Raw genomic sequence first — 6850 nt, 5'->3', positions numbered from 1 at the left:
GAGCTCCTCCTTGAGCTTGGTTGCGTCACCTGCTCGGTTACATCAGCACCTGCAAACTGGTTCTGGAAGTATCTGTGAGTCACGGGGACTCAGCACTCTCACACCCTCACGATCAAGACTATTTAAGCTTATGGGTAAGGTAAAGCTATGAGGTGGAGTTGCAGCAAGCGACTAGCATATATGGTGGCTAACAACGCAAATGAGAGCGACAAGAGAAAGCAAAAGCACGATCGAGAATCTATGATCAAGAAGTGATCCTAGAGCAACCTACGTCAAGCATAACTCCAACACCGTGTTCACTTCCCGGACCCCGACGAGAAGAGACCATCACGGTTACACACGCGGCTGATGTGTTTTAGTTAAGTTCAACTTCAGGTTTTCTACAACCGGACATTAACAAATTCCCATCTGCCCATAACCGCGGGCACGGCTTTCGAAAGTTCAAATCCCTGCAAGGGAGTCCCAACTTAGCCCATCACAAGCTCTCACGGTCAACGAAGGATATTCCTTCTAGCGGGAAGGCCCGATCAGACTCGGAATCCCGGTTACAAGACATCTCGACAATGGTAAAACAAGTCCAGCAAGACCGCCCGATGCGCCGACATCCTGATGGGAGCTGCACATATCTCGTTCTCAGGGCAACACCGGATAAGCAATCCGTACAACTAAAACTAGCCCTCGAGTTTCCCCGAGGTGGTGCTGCAAGGGGCTCTAGTTTGGACCAACACTTAGACAAGCATTGGCCCGGGGGTTTAAAATAAAGATGACCCTTGGGCTGGCCTAACCCAAGGGAAAAAAGGCTAGGTGGAAAATGGTAAAACCAATGTTGGGCCTTGCTGGAGGAGTTTTATTCAAAGCGAACTGTCAAGGGGTTCCCATTATAACCCAACCGCGTAAGGAACGCAAAATCCGGGAACATAACACCGATATGACGGAAACTAGGGCGGCAAGAGTGGAACAAAACACCAGGCATAAGGCCGAGCCTTCCACCCTTTACCAAGTATATAGACGCATTAATTAAATAAGAGATATTGTGATATCCCAATAAAATATCCATGTTCCAAACATGGAACAAGCTCCAATCTTCACCTGCAACTAACAATGCTATAAGAGTGGCTGAGCAAAGCGGTAACATAGCCAAACAACGGTTTGCTAGGACACGATGGGTTAGAGGCTTGGTTCAACAATATGGGTGGCATGATAAGCAAGTGGTAGGTATCGCAGCACAGGCATAGCAAAAGAGCGAGCAACTAGCAAGAAAAGATAGAAGTGATTTTGAGGGTATGGTCATCTTGCATGAGATCCCGCAAGGAAGAAGAACGAGTCCATGAAGAAGACAAACGGATGTAGTTGGACGAATCCTCACAAACGCAGCGTTATCGGAACCAACCCGAAGAAGCAACACCGGGAAGAAGCACAGAACATAGTAAACAACCACCACATAAGCATGGCATGATGCACAACCAAGTATGATGCATGTCCGGTTTAAATATGCATGGCATGGCAAGGGGCACAAACAAAACTACAAGTTAAGTGGAGCTCAATATGCAACGAGTTGCATATTGACGGAACACCACATCAATTATTTAGTTCTCTCTTGGTTAGGTACTCAACAATATTAAATGTTGGTTAACATGGCAAGAGGTGTAGCATAACAAACTATACCATCTACACAATTTAAATAGGGCCGGATATAATAAACAACAAAACCGGTAAATCCCCATATGCAATTATCAATTTGGTGCAACAACAATTTTAACCAATCTTGAAGTTGTTATCATGATGTGGATGACATGAACAAGTTTATGCAATTTTTATTAAAAGTTGACAAGAGCATTATGAAGCATTTTGTCATCGTGGTGAAAACGAAAAGGGGTGCCACGGCAACGATAACGGTAACGGTGCCACGGCAACGTTCCGGTTCCGGTAACTCGATTGAGATACCGCTGCAAAGGAGAAGTATGCGGATGCGTGTAAAAGATGGTGGGGCGCTCTCGGATACCGGGTGTCCCATGAGTAGATGGCATGGAAGCGAGAGACACTACAGACATGGTGCAGACAAAAGGTTGCAACTCATACATCACACAACATTCATCCACGACGGTCGTCTCGATGTTATACCTTTGAAGCGTGCGTTATCGGAGGGGTTCACTTGTCGAAGGGGAAGTAGTTGTCACGGGGTCGTCATGGGAAGTAGCGGTTCACGCGACGGTAGTTGAACTTGACATTTGCGTTACACGGGTCTTCGGCGACGGTCGTCGTACATAGTTCTGAGTGGTACTTGACGATTTCGGAGAGGGCGGAAGATGAACTTGGCGGTTCTCGTTGACCTAGTACTTGGCGTTATCTCCGGTTCGGTGATCGTTTTAGGCGTGGAACGTCGAGGTCTCCGGCCGTAGTGGTACTTGGTGAATCCCGAAACGGTCTTGGCGTCTTCGCGCGTAGGGGTACTTGTCCGTTTACTCCACGGTCTTAGCGGATCCACGCGATGGTAGTGGTACTCGCGAAGAGGTACTCGGCGGTCGTCGTGTAGACGTTCTGTGAAGAGGAACTTGTCGGTCGAATTCAAATCGAAGCAAAACCATGGAGGCCTCGGGTGGGCAGCAGCAAGGCAGGCTACAACACATGTCCGTGGCCCATGGAGAGGTCGAGCAGGACGCCGAGGAGGGCAGCAGAGGCGACGGACGGAGCAGAGGGGCCAAGACCATAGCGCAAGGAGGAGAAGCAGGGCCAGGTGCGTGTCGGGGCGAGGAGCTCCTGGTCGCAGTGGCGCGGCGCCGGAGCATGGGCTCACCGGCCAGAGCGGCACGCGGCCACGGAGGATAGGGAGGACGCGGCGGGACGGCGGACAAGCGACAAGGTGGAGGCCAAGGGGCCTCATTGGAGGTAGAGGTCACCGGCGGGGTTGCGCGGTAGCGCTCGGCGTCCCTGGCGATGCGGCGCTGGAGACGAACCCGAGAAGGAGAAGGGATGGACGGAGCTCGATGGGGCGACGTGCGGGCGCCGGACCACGGGCTTCGGGCGCGAGGAGGCGCCATGGAGGAAGGAGGCCAGGGCGACAAGAGGAGAAGGACGAGGGAATCGGGCTCGAGGCCATGGCGAAGAGGAAGCGAGCTTCTGGCGCTAGCTGCGGGGTGCTGTGCGGGCTTGCGGCGGCGTTGGGAGGAAACGAGGGAGACTGAGGCGATGGGATCGGGAGAGAGCGAGGAGATCGAGCGCAGAGCCTCTCCCTGGCGGCGTGAGGAACGAGCAGGGAATCGGGAGAGGACAGAGTATCGAGCGGGAGGAGGAAAGGGATCGGGCACGCTCTCCTTGTGGCGGCGCGAGGGGAGAAGCTCCCTGGCGCTAGGGTTAGCTGTAGGTGGGGGCTGGGCCTTAGAGGCCAGCGCTGGGGTGGGCCTAGGGAGGCCCAAGTGGGCTGCGGCTGGCCTGAGGTGTAGCTGGGCCTAAATGGCCTGTTGGGCACCCTCTCTCCCACTCAAAAGAGAAAAAAACAGAGATAAGGAAGAGAAGAAAGAGAGGATAGGGGACGAAGTTGGAGGCGCGGATAATTTTCCCGGACTCACAAAAATGTGCTTGTTCCAGGAAAATAGGAAAGGCCATGATTGAGAGATCTAAATTCAAATCCATTTGAATTTGATTCAAATGGTTTGAATAAGTTCAAGGTAATGAAGAGTCCAAAAGTATTCGGATTTTTAGTGGAGCTCCGGAAAAAGATGAAAGAATTTATGGGCGAAGTTTGAGGAGCAAACTCGAAGAAGAAAAGACATGTAATTATAGGCAAGTGTTTTCATGGGTGATTCCGAAAATGGAATATTTAATATAGCTCCCTACTATCAGGAGGATATGTTATAAAGAGAAGTCATCCTTCCCTCGATTTAAATGGATCGAAGATCCATTCGATTTATTTAAAAGAGTTTTGAAATGGTTGCAAAAATAATGGCATGATGACATGATGCAATGCACATGATGCAAAGATGAAATGCAACGGACCAAACAAAACACACAACGAAAACCCGGAAACCCTAGAAGGCATCTGAAGCTCCGGTCTAGGGGCGTTACAAGGGTTCTGGTTGATGTGTGTCTTAAGGTGTTATTTTAGTATGAACTCTAGGGCTGTTTGTGACGCTTAAGGGAATAGCCTAATAGATCGATCAGAAAGAATAACTTTGATGTGGTTTTGTACCATACAATAATCTCTTTGTTTGTTCTCTGCTATTAGTGACTTTGGAGTGACTCTTTGTTGCACGTTGAGGGATTGTTATATGATCTAATTATGTTATCATTGTTGAGAGAACTTGCACTAGTGAAAGTATGAACCCTAGTCCTTGTTTCTAAGCATTGGAATATCGTTTTCGCTCACTTTTGTTGCTAGTTACCTTGCTGTTTTTATATTTTCAGGTTACAAAAATCTATATCTATCATCCATATTGCACTTGTATCACCATCTCTTCGCCGAACTAGTGCACCTATACAATCTACCATTGTATTGTGTTTGTTGGGGACACAAGAGACTCTTTGTTATTCGGTTGCGGGGTTGTTTGAGAGAGACCATCTTCATCCTACGCCTCCCACGGATACAAATCTCTGCACTTGGAGGCCCAACAACGTCTATAAGAAGAAGGTTGCGTAGTAGACATCAGTTAGGAAACTTTAACCATCTTTGATCAACGAGCTAGTCAAGTAGAGGCTCGCTAGGGACACAATATTTTTCTATGTATTCACACATGTATTTAGGTTTCCGATCAATACAATTCTAGCATGAATAATAAACATTTATCATAAATAAGGAAATATAAAATAACAACTTTATTATTGCCTCTAGGGCATATTTCCTTCACGAACTCTCTGTCTTCATGGCACCACCACAGAGAACTAGAGTAACATGTGTGCCCGGTCATGCCTTCTTGAGGGATACCGCTAGCATTGGTCGTGGGCTTTTGGCAAGATCGACTTGCAAGCTGCCTTCCAAGATCCAGCGTCGTTCCAAGGTCCTCACGAATTCATCCATGACTTCTCCAAAATGATGGACTATTATCGGCTCAAATATGGCTTTGGTCACGCTAGCAAACCTGCTTGGGACCACAAGTGCGCTGTCCAGACCGACAAAAGGATTGTTCACCTGCATCTCAGTGATTGAAAATGAGCCTTCATCTTGGATGATCTCCCTCAGCTCTTTGTTGGAAGGTTCATACACAGGCAAATAGAAAGAGTTAAACTTTGCTTTGTCAATTACACCCTGTTAAAAGCATGCCAAAAGATTTGGTGGTCAAATACTCGGTGTTTGTTAGCAAATTATAAACATACTATACTAGAAAAACCATACCTTTGAGACCATGATGCTTAGAATCTGAGCTATGAATTCCCAGAGGGGAGAGAATTCGGGGGTGATTACATCAGAATCCCTCCCTGCAAGAGAAACAACCATCCGGCCTCCTGGGACCATTTCTTTCACCCTCAGCTCGAGGAAACGTGTAAAATCTTTCCTGAACTGTTGTGCATAAGCCTGAAGGACCATTGGGCGCCTTTCAAGCCTGGTATGCTCGTCAATGTCATACGCCGGGATCTGGTTCATTGTCAGACCTTCAGGAGCCTGTAAAGGTAAATAAGGTTCTGCTTGCGGAATTAACAAGTAAAGCACCAAATCGAGCAGTTTTAAACTCACACCTTCGAGAGCCAATGCAGGCTGTTGGACGAGCAGACAAGATGCAAGGAACCACTAGTGAAGAGCCTCTCGTGAAATGACCCCGGTAAAACCCCAGTCATGACAATAGACTTGTTGCTTCAACGTAGCGTGACCAAGCTCTTCAGCACCATGTTGAAGTCGTTGTCAGGCAGGTCGTTGAGGAGCACAGACACTTCGGGAGGTGGCTGTAAGAACTGGTGGTAGTGATTGTGGATGGCCTCTACGGCAATCAACACTAGCGCTATCGCGTTTGGGCCAGAGGAGCACCCTAGGTCGGCAATCACCATCTTTGTGGGCAACAACGTGCTAGTGCTGGGGCATAAATCAAGGATAGCCGTTTCTATCAGGGGCTTCATTCTCTTCTGCTCACCATTCTGTAATCGAGATCGAGGTGCAGTTATTCAGAAAATGTGATCCTTATAAGATTCTCGTTCTTCTTTAAAATGTTCCCAACCATGTGTGAAGAAATTCTTGACGGAATTGTCGATGGAAGCCAGGTGTCAACAACATAGTGAGTTAATCTGGAGGAAAAAAAAATATATATACCTGAACAAAGGAGTTGCGAGCATAGCTTGTTTCCCCTTGTCCTTGATTCATATGCACCGTCAACATGGACGCCATTGCCAGCTTCTTGGAGCAGGACTAACCTCAGTCACCTCCAGATTAAAACTATGTGAAGGAACCAGTTTATAGTAGCTAGCCAGAAAGGCCTGGCTCGCATATATATACCCGATCATGATCGCACACTGCAGAATAATTGTCGCTTTAATGAGATCCGATTTTTTGGAAACAGTCACGCCACGGAAAATTTGCCGCTTTAGTGAGATCCAATTTTAGGGAATAGCTGACACCTTTTAATGACTTTCTGATCGCGTGTTGTCGAATTGTTGGCACTTTAATGAGCTCCGGTTTTACAAGTATTTGTCTGATGTCGTGATAAATGACTTTCCTGTCATGCGCCCCGAAATTATTTACAATTTAATGAGATCCGATTTTGTAGGAAATTTTTCTATGGTGTGATCTAAGGTTGGTCGAAATGGGATATTATAAGTGGTATCATGCATGCCAACTAGACTTTTTAAATGATGTGGCACACAATTAAATAAGGAAATAGAGGACATGGTATCATATAATGATATTGTATCATATTAAATATTTATACTA

At 47.2% G+C, this 6850-nt stretch overlaps 1 pseudogene; it reads right to left on the bottom strand.

Moving 5' to 3' along the window:
- Positions 1–4897: 4897 nt before the first annotated feature.
- Positions 4898–6307, bottom strand: LOC119270337 (annotated as a pseudogene).
- Between the last annotated feature and the right edge of the window lie 543 nt (positions 6308–6850).

The sequence above is a fragment of the Triticum dicoccoides genome, chromosome 3A, assembly GCF_002162155.2.
Source record: "Triticum dicoccoides isolate Atlit2015 ecotype Zavitan chromosome 3A, WEW_v2.0, whole genome shotgun sequence".
NCBI classification, from domain to species: domain Eukaryota; kingdom Viridiplantae; phylum Streptophyta; class Magnoliopsida; order Poales; family Poaceae; genus Triticum; species Triticum dicoccoides.
Note: the sequence above shows the minus strand (reverse complement) of the source record. Positions and strands in the feature narration are given on the sequence as shown.